We start from the raw sequence: 23,488 nt of genomic DNA, 5'->3' as shown, positions 1-23,488 counted from the left end.
ACCATCAATTCAATGCATAATCAATAAGTCAACCAAGAAACTAAATAGCAACATAAAAGAAAGAGTACTCAAAGTTCACAGAATGTATTGTAGCACCAAACAAAAATAAAATTGATGGAGTAGAAAAGCAAGGATCTCAAAGATTATCAATCTAAACTTCAATTCCCTAGTTTTAAATTTTAAAGTTAAATATTTACATAAGTTTAAAAACAAGCTAACATAAATTAAACAGTTATGAAAAACTAACCTTTCCATACATAAACTCTTAATGAGAATGAAATTCCATCAAAGGGATAAGATTTCACTCTTTTTATCACATCTTTATAGTGGAACTGCCCAAAATAAATAAAACAAAAGACTGGTTTTGACTACATCAACAGATAGGCGTGGCAACAATGACCATTTTCATTCCAAAAGTCATTAATGTATACATCATCATATAAGGAAAACCTTCTAAAGTGTCATCAAATCAGCTTGTGGCAAGGTGTGTTCTCAGATATAGCAGGCCATGATTTAGAGGAAGTGATTGGAGCAAAAAAAGATGAAAAGGCTGACGTTCAAAAAAAAAGAAAAAAAATATATTGATTGAAATAAGGCAAAACCAATGGTTAAAATAAACAAAACAGAACAAAGATGTCCTAGAAAGCCACTGTCTTATCAGGTAAAACACACAACCAGCCTAACTCACTACTTTCAAAATACCCATAAGATCTGCTAAAAAATTACTTTCAGGAGTTGCAACCACCAAAAGGTTGCCTTTACCTTTCTTTTCCATTCACCAGTATATAATATAATCACCATTTGGTAGTAGTAAGGTAATGTCAATGGTGAAAATAAAGATAAAAAGTGTTCCCAACAGAAAAACCTCAGCACAATTAACAGTAGGCCCAACTACATCACATGACATCCAAGAAGGCAAGAGTCCATTTCCATAAAACTCAGAATTCCAAATGCAGTAGGACTACTAAATTCTACAATTACTAGACCTCTTCTTGTTGAGAGGAGTCACAAGCTAAAACTGTTCAAGAAAAACCATCAACAATATACTTATACATAACATAAGACCGTATTTCATTGAACTTTTTATTTAAAGAACACAAGACCATATTCAGTCAACTAATATTTAAAGAACATAAGAGTTTGTCCCCCAATGTGGATTAACATATTACCACATCTAAACACCACAACTCTTGGCTTAAAGAGAAAATAAAATCTGGCTCAAATTTCAAAAAACAAACCACACTGCATGCTGATAATGATAACAGGGAATTCCATAGCAAAGACTGATACACCACTCAGAAGAATAAAGAAACTATCTCCAGAAAACTCAACAAGAACTACAAGCATATAATTACAAACTCAAAAAGGTATTAAAAGAAAAGTACAACATACAAATACAAACTACATTTTATTCACTACTCTTTTTATGCTTAGGAAAAAGCTACTCATTTTCACTACTCCTGATCACAACACATAACATATAACAGAAGAAACCTTATATCGATAATTGAAAGATGATTAACTTACATATAGCTCTTGCTTGTTCATTAATCCACCCTTCCTCGGCGCTCCAATGAGTGTCATGAAATAATTGCTTACCCATACCTCGCAGCTTTTGCTGCCGCATCGGAACAAACTATTGCCTTGCCAAACTGTTCAATAACAACCATAGTTGATGAGCATAAAAGATTTCAATCTATACATGCTGATAGTAATTCTTAGAGAAATTTAATTTAAAGTGTCATACCATGTAGCCAGGTACTGGGAGAGAGCAAACTGCAGGCAAGAACCTTTTATGCAAATGCCTTAAAAGGTTTGAACTTCGAGTACCTAGTACAAAATGTCAAAAGAGAATAAGCTTCTGTTAGAACAAAGAAATAGTAAAAAATTACAAAACTGAGGTTGACATACTTACCACACCAGAGGAGGACCTTGTTCGGCAGCTTCTTCATTTCATCCAATGACGGGTCAGCACTTGATTCGACAGCAAATATGTTCTCAACTGACACTCCATACTCCTGAATTACAACAAGAAATAAGCCATATTAAAATTACTGGATAATTGATTAACTAATCAACCTTGGGTAGAATGATAGTAGGACTGACTATATCTGCAACTTTGACAGGCTCATAAGTTTTCTCCAGGTAGTTCAGAATCATCTTGTAGTCATCAGAATCTTTGTCCAGTGCTGAGATCGAGTAGCCTAGTTTTTCATAACGGTCGGACAATGGATCATCAAGGGTAGCACCACTCATGTCTCCAATAAGATGGGAAGCGACTGTTATGTCCTGAACAGTCTCAAATGGAGCTGCATCCTGAAAGTTTTAAGCCAGAACAAAATGTTAGTAAGATGATTTGGAATTATGCAAGGCATAAAACTTTCAGGGCTTGGAAAGGGTTGCATTACATAGTCTGCAAGTTCTTGATAATCCCTGAAGATGAGAGGTCTGGTTGAGTGCATGAGGGTAAACCATCTATTGCTAAAATCTGTCCAAACAGCTTCAGCCTTCTGCCCTGTCTCTTTCATTGATTTCAGTGTTTCTGTGAATTCTAGGAGCATCTCTTTACCTGTTGAAATAATTCAATCATTTGATCAAAGACAAACAAGGATAGGAATGAAAAAACCAAGTGTTGATTTAAGATTACTTAAATCTATCCAGGTGCACATTCGAAAGCATTCCCATTGGCAGGTCCGGAGCATCTAGTCCCATTTCCATTAGAGCATATCTGTGCCAATACACAAAGTTATAGAGATTTCTTTGCAAGGAAGGATGCTGATAAGGATTATATTAACAATAAATTCTTGACAGATGGATCATACCTGTAAATTTCTTGACTACAGAGGACCTTCATAAAATTCGCAACCATAGGCTCGAGTTTGCAATGTGTAACTGCAATCCCAAGTTGTCTCATAGCAAGCCCTCCATGTCTCACTTCAACTCCATCATCCTTTTGGTAGCAAGGAAAAAGATGTAAATAAACCTTTGCAATATTGGTTTAGATACAGACAAATAAAACAACTAGCTGCAGTTACCATGTCAATTGGATAAAATTTTAATGGCTTCTTCTGGAATTTCTTCTCTTGTTCCCACGGCTGAAACCCATTACCTGTTGTATCCTCAAACAGTCTCACATACTCCTTAATTGCATCATCCACATTAGTCCACTCTTCAAGCCTCTCCTCAGCATTAGCATCATCACCCACTTTTCCTTTCTTGTAGTACAGATTCAAGTTACTCTCTGGTACTGTTATCAGTTGCATGATACATTAGCTGCATCAATCATTGTTAGAAACTTAGCACAACCACCAATAATAATCATTTTAAAGTAGCAAAAAAGGATTTTTTGGCATTACTATTCAGTCCACGCCCTTGGTCGCATACGAAAAATGCACAGTTGTACAATATTCCATCTTTCTCCATGATCTTGTCGCCTTGCTCATGCAGTTTAGTATCCTTGTAGACTCCTCTCTTTCCAATTAACTTGAGCTGCAACAATTATCAAGTTATATGTCATATGGAAATGGTGTCTTCACAAATTATCTCCTTGAATAAAGAGTAAGGGAGACAATACAAACTTCAGCTGTAATTGATTCAAGTGCCTCTTCATCTGGATCCATTTTATTCCATGGAATTCCTTTGCCTTCGGGGGCAAGATCAGTGACCATATCGTAGGCTTCTAGAGGCTGTGCTTCTTGTTTCTGGATACTATCAGTCAACCAAGCTTCTCTCACGACCCGTGTACCTCGCTCCCTAAGTAGCATATTTAGAATGGACATGCGCTAAAATTTAATATCTGCTTGATGTTATATGTTGGTTTTTGCTGGAGAGTTCAAAGAGAAGATGAAAAACAGAGCACAAAAAACTTGAGCAAAAGTTTTCTATTTTTGATTGAAAGATAGTCAAAATATATATGTTAACAACTCTCTGCTAATTACCAACTACAGCAGATATTTTCCAGCTTTTACATTCAAATCTAACCACTAATATCACAATCAACTTACATATACTAATTCTGACTTAAATACCCTCAAGTTAATTAACAATAACTCATTACAAAAGCACTCCCATGCACGTTGAACCACTGCTGTATGTGTTAGTGTTTGTGTGCTGGAGATAACTAAGAAAAGAAAGAGAGCAAAAAACGATTGAAGAAAAGTGCCTGTGTTTTCTTGAGTTCAAAAGAGTTTACACTTCAACTAATAAAGCAGATTTTTTACACTATTACACCAAACATGCAGACATATAAAAACTTAATTTAATCTGAAGCTACTGACTTAATACCAACTAAACAACAACTCTGTAACACATCCCACATAATCTGGGATACATATCAAGCATTACAAAAAGAGTAAAACTTTGCAGTATTACAAATGGACCCCTGGCAGATTGCCTTTCAGTTTTACCGCCAAAAACATGTTTGAACATCAGTTGAACTGCTGCATTTCCAGCCAAGTATCAACCTTCAACAGTATGTAACCTTCAGTAACTTTCAAAAACACAAACTTGCAGACTTGAATATTTGAAGCATTTCCAGCAAGGCATCACTGCATCAACACTCCTCCTTGATGCCTTTGCTAGAAACACCAAGTTTGAGTCTAAGTTCCTCAAACTTGGCTTTAGGCAGACTCTTAGTCATAATGTCTGCAATTTGATCCACACCCCTGCAGTGCACCAAGGTCACTTCCCCATCATTTTCAGCCTCCCTCACTACATGAAATTTGATCTTAATATGCTTTGTCCTGCCATGGAGAACTAGATTCTTTGCCATTGCCACTGCTGATTAATTGTCACACCATATAGAGGTTGGCTTGTCTTGATCCTGCTTCAAATCAGACAGAATTTTTCTAAACCAAGCAACTTGGTTCATAGCTACTGTGGCAAAAATGTACTCTGCCTCCGCTGTAGACTAAGCCACTGTGTCTTGCTTCTTAGACAACCAACTAATGGCACCTTCATTAATGTAAAACACATACCCTGAGGTATTTTTCATGTCATCTAAAGAACCTCCCCATTCATTGTCTGTGTATCCCTGCAAAACCAGTTTTTCTATCCTCTTAAACTAAATGCCAAGGTTTGATGTTCCTTTCAAATACCTTAACACCCTCTTTGCTGCCTTATAATGTGATTCACTTAGACAACTCATAAATCTAGAGAGGTAGCTAGCTGCAAACATCAGGTTTGGACGTGTGGCTGTTAAGTACAACAAGCATCCCACCAGGCCTCTAAACATACTCTCATCTACTCTTTTCTACCACCATTCTTGCTTAGCTTCAGGTTTGAGACTAAGGGTGTATCTGCAAGTTTGCAAGTCTCCATCCCAAACTTTGTGAGAATCTCATTTGCATACTTTTCCTGGTACACAAATATTCCATTTTTGGATTGAAAAATCTGCATACCAAGGAAATATGTCATCTCCCCAAAATCTGTCATCTCAAATTCAGATTGCATGGATTGTTTGAACTTGCTCAACTGGTCTGGATTGCTCCCTGTTATCAGCAGATCATCTACATATAATGACACAACAATCAGGTCACCCTCAGCTTCCTTAACATAAAGAGTATGTGCATTTTGACTTCTTGTATAGCCTAGGCTGTTAAGATGCTCATTTATGCGGCTGTACCAGGCCCTAGGTGCTTGTTTTAGGTCATACAATGCCTTCTCCAATAGGTACACCTTTCCTTCTTCACCCTTCACCTGGTAGCCTTCGGGTTGGTCTACAAAAATCTCCTCATCCAAGTAGCCATTCAGGAACGTAGATTTGACATCAAGTTGGAAAATTTTCGAACCAAATTGGGCTGCCATGGCAAGGATCAACCTTATAGTATCATGTCTAGCTACCGGAGCAAATGTGTCAATGTAATCCACCTCTTGCTGTTTTGCAAATCCTTTTGCCACAAGCCTAGCCTTGTGTTTGTGGATTGTACCATCAGGATTTAGCTTTAACTTGTAAATCCACTTTACCTGAATTATTCTTCTATTTTTAGGTCTTTCAACTAGCCTCCATGTGTTGTTCTTCTCAATCATAAAAATCTCCTCCTGCATTGCATTCTTCCAAGCATCTTATCCAGCAACTTCAGCATATGTTTTAGGTTCTAACACAACCACATTGCACCTTGCATAAACATATATCAGCCAAGGTCCTGGTCCCTCGAATTGATGATTTCTCATCTGCTTCAATTTCAGCTTCTTCAAACACATTTTCAATCGGTTGTTGCATTTTCCAATCAGCCTCAATCTGCTTACTCTCCCAATTCCACATTGCATTTTCATCTACCCTCACATCCCTTGTTATCACAATCTTCTTTGTTTCAGGAATGTACACTCTGTATCCCTTTGATTGACTGTTGTAGCCAATGAGAATACCAACTTCAGCTTTATCATCAAGTTTGGTTCTCTTCACTGTTAGAACCATGACATAGCACACACTTTCGAACACTTTCAAATACCCCACTGCAGGTTTAATTCCAGTCCAAGCCTCAGCTGGAGTTTGTGCCTTAACTAATTTTTTGGCAGCCTATTCAGGAGATGAACTCCAGTATTTATAGCTTCAGCCCAAAAACACTTAGGAAGTTGTTTTTCTGCCATCATGCACCTAGCCATCTCCATGATGGTCCTATTTCTTCTCTCACTAACCCCATTTTTCTGTGGGGTGTATGGTGTAGTAAATTGATGCCTGATTCCTGCTTCAAGACAAATGGAATTAAATTCCTTTGAAGTATATTAAGTTCCATTGTCACTTCTAAAAAATTTGATCTTTGTTCAGCCTCATTTTCCACCAGCAGTTTATACTTTCTAAACACTACAGAAACCTCACTTTTCAGCTTCAAAAAATACACGCATGTCATCCGTGTATAATCATCTACGAAGAGTATGAAATACTTTTTTCCACTCAATGATTCTGTCTACATAGGACCACAAACATCTGAATGGATTAGCTGAAGCTTTGTTGTTGCTCTCCAGGACTGATCTGAAAGGAATGTAGGTCTACTCAATTTGCCAATTTGACAAACACTGTAAAGAGTACTCTTTTCTTCAATCTCTGGTAAGTCCTAGACCATGTTCATTTTCTTTAGCTCCTTGAGGCCATTATAATGATAATAGCCAAGTCTTTTGTGCCAGGTTTCTGACTCTTCCAGCCTAGTTGATAGGGCAAAATCATTGGTGTTTTTCCACTCAACCGAGAAGCTTTTCCCCAGCATCTTTACACAAATCAATTCAGCCCCTTTAGGATCTAATATAGTACATGCTTGGTTTTCAAATGTAAGGAATAACCCCTCTCTAACATTTGTCCCACACTCAATAGATTTTGACTAATCTAGGCACATACAACACATGAGAGATTATTTTTGTACCTGACCAAGTTTGGACAACAACATCCCTCATGCCTTTGACTTCCATGTACTCAAAATTTCCTATCTCTACTCTGGAGCAATATGATCTATCTAGGTTCACGAAATTTTGCAGGTTTGTAGCCATGTGATTGGTGCAGTCGCTGTCAATTAACCAAGCTTCACTGCTGGTTTGTGCCATGTAACAAGTGGCCACAAAAAGTTGTTCAGCCTCCTGACATTGTTGCTGATCCTCTCCAACTTTTGCTTGTTGTGTTGGCTGATTTCCTTTGCTCTTACAAACCCTCTCAATATGCCCAAATTGCTTATAGCTCCTGTACTATATACTAGGCCTGAACCAGCATCTTCTCTCTGGATGCCTTTTCTGTTTCTAGTGAGTGTAGGCTGGAAATTCTTTCACACCACTAGGTCTTTCCCACTGGTTCTTTCCCCTTTCTATCTCTAGCATACTTCCTTGCTTGTGCTTATGCAGGTTTGCCTTTGTAGCTTGCAACCAATGTACCCTCACTAGTGTCTTCTTGTCTCAAGAGCCTTCTTTGCTCTTGAGCTTGTAGAGCATGGACAAGCTCAATCAATGTGATCTGAGTCATGTCTCTAGAGTCCTCTAAGGAAGAGATTTTGGACTCAAATCTCTCCGAAAGACTCACCAAAACCTTTTTCACAACCCTTCGATCTGTCAACTCCACTCCCATTAGCCTGATTTTGTTGACAACATTCATCAATCTATCAACATAATCCTTCACTTTTTCAGTTTCCTGTATCCTTTGCATCTCAAATTCTCTCCTTAGATAGAGCACCAGCATATTCCTTTTTGTAGTGCTACCCATGTACTCCTCTCTCAATTTATCCCATGCTTCTTTGGGGTTTTCATATGCCATGATCCTTGTAAATACAAGGTTAGTCACAACTGCATGTATGTGAGAGAGAGCTATCGGTGCTTTGGCTGTTTCTTCCTCATGCAGCCTTATTTGGTTCAACGTAAGACTCTGTCTAAGAGGTGGTGGCTGCCTGTTTTCTTCCACGTACTGCCACAGTACCTGTCCATGAAGAAAGGCTTTCATTTTTACAGCCCAAATGTGGTAATGTTCCCCATTGAATACCGGTGGAGCCATCAAGGCAGATTGAGTTGCCATGTCCCTATTTTTTGTGTCTGTCGCAAGAAGAAAGAAGAACAGATGCAAGTTAACGTTTTTAGACTGTAAGGTATTTTGAAGGTATGATCGATGGTTTAAAATTCTAAGTTTCTGGCTTTTGTGGGAGCTCTAATACCATTTGTTGGTTTTTGCTGGAGAGTTCAAAGAGAAGATGAAAAACAGAGCATAGAAAACTTGAGCAAAAGTTTTCTATTTTTCATTGAAAGATATTCAAAATATATATGTTAACAACTCTCTGCTAATTACCAACTACAGCAAATATTTTCCAGCTTTTACATTCAAATCTAACCACTAATATCACAATCAACTTACATATACTAATTCTGACTTAAATACCCTTAAGTTAATAAACAATAACTCATTACAAAAGCACTCCCATGCACGTTGAACCACTGTTGTATGTAACCTTTTGTAGCTTTCAAAAACACAAACTTGCAGACTTGAATATTTGATGCATTTCCAGCAAGGCATCACTGTATCAACATTATATATATACTAGTATTGCACTAATTCAATTTGAACCATTGCTTGGACATACACGAATGTATACTTCTACAGCTTGAATATGGTACACATATACTTCAAGTAGGAAGTCATCAAGTCATGCTTGAAATTTATATTATGCTAATGCATTCAAAAGGAATTTTACGGCCAAGCTGCAAATAAAGGATGCATAAGTGTTCACTCACATTGCCTCCACCAATTTGGATTAGCCACTGCATTCTCTTTCAGCCAGTGAAGCAACTAGGCAAGTTGTACCTACAGAGTTGATTAAAAATGTTTGCTAAGGTCCAACATCGATTTCCCATAGCAATTGGATTATGACAAGAGAGGTAATGAACTACCAATAGCTGAGTTGGAGACCTTTCCTCCATGTTTTTCAATTATCCTCCTCCAATATTGCTGCCTCAGCAGTTAAAAGTACTTCAATGAATATGGATCCGTTCCTTAGAAGGAATAGATTTGATTTGGCTCTAATAACCTCAGACATGGCAAAAAATGGTGAAATAAAAATTGGTACATACATGTGTACAAGAAAGATGACCCATTAGCAAAATTGTCATCCCTGTGAAGGGTTTCTCAACAGCAACTGAATACCTTCTAGGCCGGCGACTAGGGTCTTGGTACTTCTTTATCAATTATTGCAGAGAGAAATGGAACTTAAATAAACACATAGAAACATAACATTAGCCGGATAGTCAAGTCTTAATTGTAAAGAGAAAGAATGTATGGTCCAGAAATATACATATGAATCAACAGATTTGAGGATAGAATCTGGTATTTTGACTGGCTGCTCCCTCCTTGGTGGATCCTTTGTTATGAATATGCAAGTAGACTACTCACTGTACATTCCTTTGCAAGTGTATCTTTTACCATCAAATTCCAATTTACTATTGCAAATTGGGCATCTCCCTAACGGTCCATAAAACAACATGTCTTGGCTATTTCAATTAAATAAAAAACATTCTTAAAATGATAAGAATCTCAACCCACATACGTGGTTTATATAAACGAAAAATATGTAAATTAATGGATGTTCTAATTGAACTCACCATTTAGTGACAACAATAGGATCTGGGCTTAAGGAGTCTTGGTCAGTAGCTTCAAGAATCTCAATCATTTGTTCAATAGAGAGATTAGCCTCAATAGCTTTACATAATTCTTCAAACTCCAAGTCTATAGCATCAGATTCTCCAGCTTTTCCATTAGTCTTGCCATTGTAATGGTCTTGCTAGGCCTTCTTTGGAGATTGCTTGGCATCATGTGTTTTGTTTAGGTATGGGATGCAAAATATAAGAGAAATCATTAAACGGGTGCTTACCCAACGAAATCCTTCTTTTTCTTGAAATGCAGCACCTATTATGCTCTCACCAATATTAGCAATCTGGGAAGCTATTACACATACAACTGCCTCAAGTGCATTTATCTGTTTTAATCAGGGAATAAAGGAGAGAAGATGATAAAGCAGTGGGCAAATATACCTTAACTATACATAAAACAACACAATGTTCTTCAAATTAGAATTCAAATACACACTAGACTCAAGTATTTATATAAACTTTATTTACTAATCCTACTAGAAGTAAGACTCCTGATCAAAATAATAGGAAACACTAGAAATGAAACTTAACCAAAATTGACAAAACCAAACAAGGACCAGAAAACCAAACTTAGACTTAATCATCAAAATACATTTAATGAGAAGAGCTTAAAATTAATGAACCGATTCCCTTTTCATGGCTACATCAACTAGCCTCCAAGTTGATTCATTTTATAGATATCTGGTGGTCCACTGATTTATTATTATTATTATAATATATATATATATATATATATATATATATATACACACACACACACACACACACACACAAAATCAGGGGTAAAGGAAATAGCTCAAAGAGCTACACTAAATAAGTTCATAAAGGAGATAAGTCAACCCAAACAAGAAAGAGGAAAAAGCCACAGTAAAAGAGAAGAGTAAACCGACTTTAGTATCAAATGAAACATTACAGTAACAAGAAGCCGATGGCAAAATCATGCAAAAACAAAAACACACTTTCAGAAAAACTTATCCCAGATAAACCATTTCACAAGTTATCAAACAAAAATAAAGTATTTGAAATCAATGCAATGTCAATACATAAAAATACATCATCTTCTCAAAATTTGAAATCAGATTCAATGTTATCATGTGAGAGAACCAAAGAACCAAAATTTGTACTTACGGGAGGTTAGGATTGCCTCGTATTGGATGAATGAAGGAAGCCAAGAAGATCAATTGAAAGATGAAGATGCGTGGAGAAGAGATGACGTGAGGTTCTGCATTTGGGAAACTCGGGCAAACGCAATGAAGATGAAGACGCGTCCAGAAGAGAAGAGCTAGATAAGGATATGCGTTTGGGAGATTTAGGGAAATAACTAGGGAATTGTGTGGAGAAGAGATTGGGAATTTGGGGAAATAACTAGGGATTTGAGTGGAGAAGAGAAGAGCTAGGTAAGGTTATGAGATTAGGAATTTGGGGAAATAGCTAGGGATTTGCCTGGAGAAGAGATTGGGAATTTGGGGAAGGCTTGCTTTATATAGGTTAGGGCTTTCTATAAATAACTTTAAAAAGTAAGGCTTTTAATTAGTTGTTTAATTTTTAAATATAATTATATTTTGCAAACAAATCAATTTGTAACTAAATTTTAGTCAGGAAAGAATTAGTCATAGTTGCCTATAATTGAAGTTTGGCGGGAACTAATAATTTGGGGGGAACATGAATTTTTCAACTTAAATTGGCAACTAAACCAAATTTAGTTGTTGTATATAATTTGTTGAAACTATTGTTAAGATGAACACAAACATTTGTTGCTAAAAATACCTTCGAGCCCTTCTAATTATTGTCCAAATATGGGATATTTTGGTAATTTCATTTTTCTGTAACTAATCATAATAGTTACGAATAAATTCCTAATTATTCGTAACTAATTTAGCTACTAAGGGGTAGTTGCAAAAAAATTGTTTTTTGTAACCAATCATGTAGATGCAAAATATAATATTTTAGATGCAAATTGTCAAATTATTGAGGGAAAAATTGCCCGCTAAAAATTACAACTAAATTTATTGGTCATTAAAGCAACTTGTTCTGTGACTAACAAAATAGTTGCAGAACATTAACTTTACATGCCAAAAGTTGGAACATGTGGACCCCGAAATTTTAATCCTCTTTGCCCGACCAATGGCAATTTAGTTGGTAAATGTAGCCTTTCTACAACTAATTCTGGTTAGTTGCAAAAAAATTGGTTGTAGAATGTAGTTTTTCTTGTAGTGATTGTCATGTTAGGGTTCAAGGAATTAGAGATAAAGTTTTGTGATAAGAAGGGAAACAAGAAAAACATAATTTCACTTACTTGATTAACTAAAACCGTGTGATTTGCTTGGAATGAAGTCCTGTTTAGGAATTTTATTTTGAAGAAGCAAGTGTCATGACTAGAGAAGACAAATACCATAACAAAAAATTTGTATTTTAGAAAAGCTAATAGAAAAGCTTTATAGTTCATATTAAGCCATTTATCTTATCACCTAATATCAAAGAAGCAATTGAACCCAAAACCAGAAGTCTAACCACTCGAATGAGAAACAACAGGCGTACAAAGTTGAAGCCTAATTGGTAGGAAGTGAATCAGTGACCTTTGGCGTCTGGGAGACTCAGAGATTGGCACCAGAGTTCTTTAAAATAAAATTTTATTTTAAAAAAGCCCACACTCTTAGCTTGCTGAAGAGTTCTTTTAAGTTGGCTATTGGTTGAATGTTCTAATTTACTATTAACCTTAGGTGTGATTAACACTATGACTATAACTATTTAATTCATAAGTAATAAAAATATAATTACTCATGGTATGAATTAGAATATCTATAGCTTCATACTATAAGAATTGTAGCAAATTAATTTTCACATTCTTTATTTGCTACAAGTTCAAATAATTTATAGATAATGCACACATACTAGCTATATATTTAAACTAGTAGCTAATAATGATACTATAATATTGTTACTACTATGAAAATAAAATTTGTATAGCTAGATACCTTAATTAGCTACAAATTTCAATATTTTATAGCTAATGCACAAATAATAGCTATATAGTTAAACTCATAGCTAATAATGATACTATATGTCTTTTACATAAAATGTTTAAAGCTAAATACATTAATTAGCTACAAATTTCAATATTTTATAGCTAATGCACAAATAATAGCTATATCATTAAACTTGTAGCTAATAATGATAGTATATGCCATGTAAATGAAATGTCTATAGCTAAATACATTAATTAGCTACAATGTTTTACCATAGCTAATACATTAATTAGCTATAAATAATGACTTTTATAGCTGTAAATATGTATTTGTTACAGTTTTCCTTTCTGTAGCTAATTTTCATAGCTATATGTGTATATTGTTGTAGTGACGCTATATCGGATCCAGATTCTATTAAATGGCTTGAAGCCATGAAATCTGAGATGGACTTCATGTACTAGAACCAAGTATGGTTTCTAGTAGAACCACCTGAAAGGATATAACCCATAGGGTGTAAATAGGTCTTAAAAAAAAAGACTATCATGGGTGGCAAGGTGCACACTTATAAAGCATGACTGGTTGCTAAAGGTTTCAAACAAATTCATGGTATTAATTATGAGGAAACCTGTTCATCGGTTGCCATGATTAAATCCATCCGGATTATGCTTGCGATTGCTGCATATCATGATTATGAGATTTGACAAATGGATGTCAAAATGGCTTTCCTAAACAGAAACCTTGAAGAGGATGTGTATATGACACAACCTGGTGGGCAAGTTGAGAAGGTATGCAAGTTACAGAGATCCATTTATGGACTCAAGCAAGCTTCAAGAGTTGGAACATTCGTTTTGACGAAGCCGTAAAAGAATTCGATTTTATCAAGAATGAAGATGAGCCCTGTGTTCACAAGAAAGTGAGTGGGAGCGCAGTGGCATTCCTAATGTTGTATATCGATGACATACTTCTAATAGGGAATGATATACCGAACTTGCAGTCAGTAAAGACTTGATTATTCAAGTGCTTCTCCATGAAAGACTTAAGAGAAGTAGCCTACGTCCTCGGAATAAAGATCTACTGAGATAGATCACATAGGTTGCTTGGCCTAAGTCAGAATACATACATTGACAAGGTACTGAAGAGATTCAGTATGGAAGAATCCAAGAAGGTATTTCTTCCGATGTCACATGGTGTCTATCTCTCTAAGGATATGTGTCCTAAAACACACGATGAGAGAGATAGAATGAAGAAGATCCCATATGCGTCAACAATTGGATCCATCATGTATGTCATGTTATGTACTCAGATTGATGTCTCATGTGCATTAAATACTTGTGGTAGATATCAATCCGATCCAGGTGAGCATCACTGGATAGTTATCATGAACATCCTTAAGTACCTAAAGAGGACTAAGGACATGTCCTTGGTTTATGGAGGGAAAGATGAGCTCACTGTAAGAGGATACAATGATGCTAGTTTCCAAACGGATAAAAATGATTATCGATTGCAATCATGATTTGTATTTTGTCTCAATGGGGGTGTAGTGAGCTGGAAGAGCTCCAAGCAAAGCACTGTAGCGGACTCTAAAATGGACGCTGAGTATATTGCATTATCTGATGCGGCCAAGAAGGCAATCTGGATTAACAAGTTTGTCACCAAACTTGGTGTGGTTTCCACGATTGTTGATCCAATAGATGTTTATTATGACAATAATGGAGCAATTGCTCAAGCAAAGGAACCACGGTCTCACCAGAAGTCCAGGCACATACTTAGAGGTTTTCATCAGAGAAATGGTTGAGAGGAAAGATGTACATATCAGTAAAGTGCATACTAATGACAATCTCGGCGATCCATTGACGAAGCCTCTATCGTAGTAGAAGCATGAAAAACACTTAAGGTCATTCGGTATTAAATACATGAATGATTGACTATAGTGCAAGTGGGAGATTGTTAGAGTATGTGCCTTAGAGGCAATCAATTATTGTAAAATTGACTATGTAATAAATGTTTATTTATCAATAAAAGGCATATTCTTCTATATCATGTATGTAATGATATATGTCCTTAGGATGGTAGAACCGTGACGAGGGTATCAAGTGTTTCAAATCTTGATAGTGAGAACCCTATGATCACATATGACGGCCATTCTTGAAACATCCGTAGCCCCAGTATTATTCTAACCAAGGAAACAAATAATACGGTAAGGCTATCATAGTGTTGAATGACCCTATCGAAAGGCAGTGACTGATCTCACTTGTCAAGGTTGTTTGCTGACAACCTGGTGCAACGCATGGGTGCTTGCTAGAGGCAAGTTCACTAGATAGACCCACCAGAGGATTCCATATTGATGGTAACCCCAATGTCTATGGAATAAATCCTTTAACGGATGATAGTGCATGTGATCCTTAGACTTGAGATCACTGGAGTGCCTTGTGCATCAATTGGTGTAGTTTGACACTAGCCCAACATAGTTCTATTCAGAGCTATTAATACGGTAGTGATTGGCTACATTGAGAAATGTATCTAGACCATGGTAGATCGACAAAGGATTCATCACTCCTGGGAACGGGAGAAATTATCTCATTGGGTAATTCAGTAAATGACAATGACACTAAATCTGTGACCACAGTAGGATTGAGTTGATGCTCAATCCAATTTAATATTCTTGTCATTGGTCCAGTAACTAAATACAATCATGTCAAGGATATCTGAGGTTGACACTATTTCTATACCTAAGTCTCGATGAGATAACAGTTAATGAAAGGATTTGATTGTACGGTAACCATACCATTGACAGACTGCGGTTTCGCTGAATCTGAATCTATCCGGTGGCCATGATGTCTTACTAGGGGCCAATCTTGGTCTGTGTGTAGTGAGACGATTAATTGGTGTTAATTGCGATACTGCACATTGCCGATATGACGAGGAGCCTACGGGTCACACACTTAGAAGACAATTTAAGAATCAATTTGTGAGAAGGGTATTTTTATCTTTTAGGACGAAAGGGTACTTTGGTAATCTCACAGTGCAATTAAAATTGCTAAGGTTGTTGCCTGTATTTAATTTTAATATTAAAATTAAATTACTGAGATTATATTTAAATATATATATATCTCTGTATATATTTAAATGAATTATTATTATTAATTAAATGTTAATATATTATTATATATTAGTTGATTTTAATTATAATAATAATTAATTAATTAAAATACCATAAAGGGTGTGTTGGTTGCAAGGTTGAGCTAAGGTTGGAGCCCATGGCTATTCCTAAGTGGAATAGGGTTTTAATTGTTGCACTATATAAGTGCAACTTAAAATTAAAACAAAGAGGATTATTCATTCAATTAAAACCCTAGCCATCCTCTCTCTCTCTCTCTCAAGAAGAAAACTTTTCTTCTTCTTCTTTCTTGATTCTTAAAGCCTTTGATTGTTCTAGCAAAATAATCAAGGGTTCTTCAGATTGTCTTCGTGTGGACTTCCGTGAGTGCAATCCTACTTTGGATCGATTGGTGAAAAATCATGTGAATAGTAGCTGTGAACAGCAGATGGAGAACAATAACCATGGTAGTACCATGAACTGTACCCATAAACAGTGCGTGAACAGTGTTCTTGTCCTAAATCAAAGATATTCGAAGGAGCCTCCAAACATATGTAAGTATTCTAATCCTTGAATGGATTTACTTTATACAGATTTTTGTTTATAAACATGTAAAAAGTATAATCTATACTCATATCTAGGCAAAGAAAAGTAATTGATTTACCAATTGAATTTTTGTTTTCCGCTACGTATGGTAGATCAATTGCCTACACCACTTACACTCAACAAGTGTAATTCTCTACTATGCCTATAATGTGTTTACCAAACTTCGCTTTGGCGATCAACAAAACACACCACTTAAGTCGACCCATCACCATTAAGAAAAGCTCCAATGAACTTTAATCTCCCATTAGTAGAAGTGTACCATTCGCTTTGGCGAACAAGGTTTCAACGAACAGTGGTTTGATTAAAGCCATGGTGATGGAAGGCTTTTTAATTACTGACTTAATATCCTTTGTTGAGGGGTTTTATTTTGTGGTCTCACCAATTTATTATCTTTTTTAGAATGTCATTGATCAGCATGTTAATAAACATTCAACCTTAGCATGCATTCTAATCATAAAAATAAATGTGCCAGTACATGACCTAACTAAAACCGATTTCCTCAAGCCTAGAGGAATCGGTAGGTCAACCTAAGGTCAATACAAAATTTGGGTCTTCAAGTTTTCCTCTTCATCACTTGTAATACCCACATTCAGAAATATGGTAGGGATTATTTTGTAGTCATAGTGAATGTATTTAACTAGTTTTACAGAGGAATTCCATAGAAGTTTCAATAGGGGCAAAATGGTCATTTCACACAGAATCACGTGTTCAAGTGAAAAGTGAGTATGATGAATATAATGTATTAAGTGTGCTAGCCATGAGAATAGAGTAGTAGAAAGGTTATGGACAATACACGTGATGTAATGCCGAGATAAATACATGTTTGTAAAGTAATAGAAAGAAATTAAAAAATAAGGGTAAAATGGTCTTTTCACTCACAACTAGATGAAAAAGTGGGGAGTGAAAATGACCAAGAACATGTGCTAAATCCATTGAAAGTGAGGGTATATCGGTAAATGCACGTATGACATAATTAGAATTATCATAAAAGTGTAAGGGCAAAATGGGAATATATATATTTATTTAGTTATAAGGTTGCAATAAACTAAACCCTAGCCATTCTATCCCTTGTACACGCCACCCCTCACCACTTTTTCTCTCAAATTTCTTCACCAAATTTCAAATAGAATTCATAGGATTTGGCTTAAATTTTTATAGATTTTCAATTCTAAAGCATCCAAAGGTAAGATTCTAGCACAAGGTGTGTGATTAAACTTTAATGTTTTAACTTCTTATGGTTTTATATGCTTTAGGTTCAAGAGGAAGAGAATTTTAGCAAAGAGAGGTTATATCATTAGTGTTGCACAAATTCAAAGTAAGTAAACCCAATTTTAGTTTTGATTTCAACAATAATTGTGTAGAATGATTCTTGCATGTTTGTATGTGATTGTATGGTGGAAATTATTGGCTGTTTTGATGTTGAATGATGTGTAAATTTCCAGCCATGAGAAGTAGTGTATGAGTATGTGGTGATTTGGTGGAATTATGGAAGAATTATTGTTGAAACTTTGAAGTGTTGAAGAATTGTTGAAACCAGCCAGGTTTAAAGCTAAAGTTAGTGAGTTTTTACTCCAATTTTGGTGGATTTGGAAGAGATATAGAAGTGTGGCCAACTAAGTATTTGCATGTGCATATGAATTGTTTGATGAATTCAAAAGAGAATGCTGCATGAGTTGGTTAAATTTTATTGAAGAATTTTTAGAGAAAGGGAAAATTGGAGTAGAAAGGTTATGTTAGCCTTAACCAAATGTAAATTTTAGTATTCAAGAGTGCATTTTGTTATGCTGAAATTTGAATATTACTTGGTCATGTTAGTTCAATGAGATAATGGCTCTTAGTGCATGGTTCAAGTTACTTGAACCTTTAGTATTTCTTGAATAGGACATTTTATTTTAGTTATTGAATTGAAATTGTGAAACTTTGGCCTTGGGAAAGTGTTAGAAATGAATTGTATGTTAAATTGTTACTTTGATATGGCATTGTTGATAGTAGAATGGTAGAATTATGTCATGACATATCAATATGCCATAATAATTCTCAAGTTTGTGTACTTGAATTTAGAAAGATTATCCAAATAATTGCTTGGCCAAATGATATATTGTTGTTTCTGTTTTGATTAATTACAAACAATATGTATAAGTGATTTTTATTGCAAAAAGAATAGAAAAGCTTTCCTAAGTATAAATATCAAAAAACATCAAAGAAATAGAAGTTTGGTTTTGCATTAAACATGACCATTTTAGAAATTGATTGGTATGAGTATAGTTTTCATGCCTTATTATATATACAAGTTATAAATTGTGCTAGAAGATCTTGAGAATAGGTTGTATTGGCCAAAAGTTTAGTAAAATGTTAGAAAGAAATTAGATTTAGCCAAAGTGTATATGTTGTGCCATATGTTAGATTGAATTACAATGATTAATATGGCAATATAGATTAATGTATAGAATGTAGCCAAAAGAAGAGAAAGAAGGGCATGTATAACAATTGAAGTTGATGGTCATGTAAGAGAATGCAAATTTATAGTATTGAGATTTTATTTAGAAAGTTGTACAAGGCATGTTTGTTACATTAGAAAAATATTAGAGTTGTTTAATGACACGGTTATGTGACATATAAGTTTGAGAAAAACTAGTAGCATATTGGGCAAGTTAGTAGACTTAATACCTAAGTTGTGGCATAGATTTTTATGAAGAAAATTAGATTGCCCAAAATGTAGAATTCATTCCCTAGTTGAATGTGTGCCGTTTTAATATCTCACTAATAGAATTATAGGAAGTAGAATTTTTGAGAGCTAATGTACTTATGTACGTGTACATTTTACATAGCATGATAGAATTGAAGAATTACAAAATTATATAGAATTATAGAATCATGTACGTCACACGATGGATAGAATTCAGAAATAAAGAATGAAATAGAAAATGTTTAATTTAAGCATGTTAGTAGAATAGAACTTTGGGCTTTCTAGAAAAGAATAGAAAAAAAGCCTTAGAATTAATAGAATACATGCCAGAGTCAGACACGTATTTTGGATCATGCATAATTGTAACAGCCACATTGAGGTACGTTATTTATGTTCTAATGCCCTTAGTTTTACTTTTTGCAAGGTGAAAGATTAAAAATGAAACTTGTAGACTTCGGCACAGCAAAGGATTTTTGCCGTTGCAACATTGTACACGCCCAAATCGTGTTCTTAGAATTACATCTTCGCCATGGCAAGGAATAGAGTTTGCTGCGGCAACATACACTCTGGAATGCTTCGCTGAGGCGAACGAACAATTTTGCCAGGGCAAAGAACTTGTTGGAATTTTTGAGAAAAGTCTAGAAAACTTCCTTAAGGGCAAAATGGTCATCCCACCCATAATTAGTCGTAAATGTGGGGAGTGAAAAGTAGTAGAATTTCATAAAGAATGCAATGGAAATAAGGGCATTATTGTAATTGACTAAAGGCAAAGATGAAATTTCATAGAAAGTACAAGGGCAAAATGGGAAAGTATAAGTAATATTATGTGATATTAAGGGTTCAGAATTGAAACCCTACCATTCTTTACTCCCTCACGTGCCACTTTCATCTGAAAGAACAACATGCATGAAGAGTGGCGGAAATGAAGAATGAAACAAGAAAGTTTGGATTCAAAACGTTTTCAAACAAAGCTTGGAAAAAGCATTATACCTACTCCTTTGCTTTGGGTTGATGAAGACAAGGATCAAAATTATTAGACCTCCACACTTTAACACCACCTTGAGAGAGTTGGGAGTGGCTGTGGCTAGGAGAGAAGAGCTTTATTTTGCTTTTGAGTGAACAAGTGATAATACTAAAATGAAACCATTTGCATTTTATATACTTGGACAATTTTTGCAATTAGTTGTTTTTCATTTCCATGCCCCAATAAATCTTATTTCAAAGAGTCCACACATTTATTATTTTACCCTTTGAATAATCATATTATTCAAGGGCCCATGTAAATTAAACTAGTTTACATTAACAACCCTAAATTTACCCTTTAACTATTAAAAGGCATTCGTACCTCATTAATCTTAAAGCTTACGTATAATAATTAATTATAATTATTATTGCTTGACCATTTTAACCCTTAAAATGTCACAAACAATTTTCTATGTAACTATTACCATAGAAATCCCGTCATTACCCTTGGAAGGTGCTAGCCCTCTTCGAATAATCATTCTCTCTCTCACCCCTCTCCAACTCTCAAGGTTATTGGTGTGACCATGTAGGTCCACCGTGGATTAGCTGTCGCCGATTCTAGATAAATCTAAAACCTGTCCGGAGGCCCAACGACTATGGTACACTCTAGCAATGTGCCATAGTCCCTAAACCCCGATGAAGAAATACTTCATCGAACCCATTTTAGATCATATGTACCATGCAGGTAAAGTCCTTCCATTGATATATCCCGCTCGAGTACGGATCTCTGGAACGTCAAAAACCTAAACCTGATTTTCTATCGAATCGTCGATCAATAGTCCGAAACTCGTCATCATGAACTTGCTTTCGTAGGACTAATAATTGTCTCTGGCCAGAGATTTTGATTTCTGACATTTATCAATGTTCGTCCAGGCACTCGAATCCGAATGGAGTCAACGGTACTCCTGATCCTATATTTTCAAGTCAATGGATCCCCTCTTGACCATCGTTCGTTTCCGCATATGAACAATGCATGACCAAATAGGCTTTATTATACAAAACATGATTAGTCTCGTACTTATACACCGTATGAACCATACACATCCGTATTGGATCCGACTACAATGTCTCAAGTCAAAGGACTACATCATGCACTAATATAACCAAATGATAAATCATTGACTACATGCTTTTCCAAGTGATTTGTCGTTATTCGGTCACGTTCGAAAAATAGTTCACCAATCGCTAATCCATACTAATGCCCCGGTGACATGACTATCATCGTCATCTGTACTTATATCAACTCATGATATCTTTCGGAAGCATCCAGTATGCCTAATATGCAATATAATTGCCCAAATTATATTGCTTTCATAGGGAACCCTTTTCAATAATTCATTTACCGATTAAATGAATCATCTAGACTATTCATATACGTACTTTATTTTAAATGTAAGACTGAATAAAGGAAGCAATTTACATATATGAATTGAAGAACTCTTTCTTCTATTATTTATGATATATAGAGACAATATAAAATGCTTTGAAACCAACAACACAAATGGTTTCTAGGGCATACACTAATATACACTAACAAACTCTCACTTGCACTAAAGCCATTCGATGTTGTATCTCATACCCATCTTCTAAAGATGATGGTCCAATTGCTTCAGTTTCATCACCTTAGTCAGTGGATCAGCTACATTTTCTGCTGAAGGTGTCTTCAGAATTATAATCTCTCTAACTCCAACGAATTCTCTCAAAATGTGATACTTACGCTGAATGTGTTTGGATTTTTGGTGTGCCCTTGGTTCCTTTGCCTATGCAATACCTCCAGTATTGTCATAGAACATGCTTATTAGGTAAAACATGTTTGGAACCACACCAAGTTCAATTACAAATTTTCGCATCCAAACAGCATCCTTCGCTGCTTCTGAAACAGCAATGTATTCAGCTTCTGTAGTGGAGTAAACTATGGTTGTTTATTTGGAACTTTTCCAACTAACAACACCTCTATTACATATAAAAATGTACCCTGGCGTAAACTTTCTATCATCAATATCTGATTGGAAATCAGAATTTGTGTATCCTTGAATGTTTAACTCTAAACATCCATAACTCAGAACTCGATCCTTAGTTCTTCTCAAGTACTTAAGGATCAATTTTACAACCGACCAATGTTTCTCCCCTGGATTTGATTGATATCTGCTCGTAATACTTACAGCATAAGCTATATCAAGTCTTGTACATAGCATTGCGTACATTAAGTTGCCTACGGCAGACGCATAAGGCACATTACGCATCTATTGCTGCTCTTCATCGGTCTTTGGACCTATCTCCTTGGAAAGATGAAGACCGTGAGTGAAGAGCAAGAGACCTCTCTTAGAGTTCTCTATGCTAAATCTTTTTAGCATTTTCTCTATGTACAATTTCCGGGATAACCCAATTACCCTTTTCGTTCTATCTCTATAGACACGGATGCCAAGGACAAAGGTCACTTCTCCTAAGTCTTTCATCGAAAAGGTTTTGGACAACCAAACCTTAACCTCTTTCATCATGCCTATATCATTTCCCATCAAAAGTATGTCATCTACATATAATATGAGAAACGTGATGGCATGATCTTTAACCCATTTGTATATACAGGGCTCATCTAGATTCTTGACAAAACCAAATGATTTGATTATGTCATCAAATCGAATAATCCAGCTTCTTGAAGCTTGCTTCAATCCATAAATGGATCAATGCAATTTGCATACCTTATTTCTTTCAGTAGAGGATACAAAACCTATCGGTTGTTCCATATAGATGTTTTCCTCAATAAACCCATTGAGGAAAGCTGTTTTGACATCCATCTGCCAAATTTCATAATCATGGTATGCTGCAATGGCTAGCATTATATGGATGGATTTAATCATAACTACAGGCGAGAAGGTTTCCTCATAATCCAATCCTTGTTTCTGAGTATAACTGATGAGAATGTAAAATGTCATATTTACCCCCCCCCCCTTAATGTCTAGTCTTTTATACTTATTTGCTGCCTAAATATACTCATTATTATTC

General features: G+C 35.6%; 1 pseudogene; it reads right to left on the bottom strand.

Moving 5' to 3' along the window:
• Window positions 1–1,441: 1,441 nt before the first annotated feature.
• The window catches only part of LOC116131560, a 24,955-nt pseudogene continuing 2,908 nt past the window's right edge, over window positions 1,442–23,488 (bottom strand).

This window comes from Pistacia vera, unplaced genomic scaffold, assembly GCF_008641045.1.
Source record: "Pistacia vera cultivar Batoury unplaced genomic scaffold, PisVer_v2 Contig107, whole genome shotgun sequence".
Taxonomy (NCBI): domain Eukaryota; kingdom Viridiplantae; phylum Streptophyta; class Magnoliopsida; order Sapindales; family Anacardiaceae; genus Pistacia; species Pistacia vera.
This window is presented reverse-complemented; position numbering and strand designations above follow the sequence as displayed.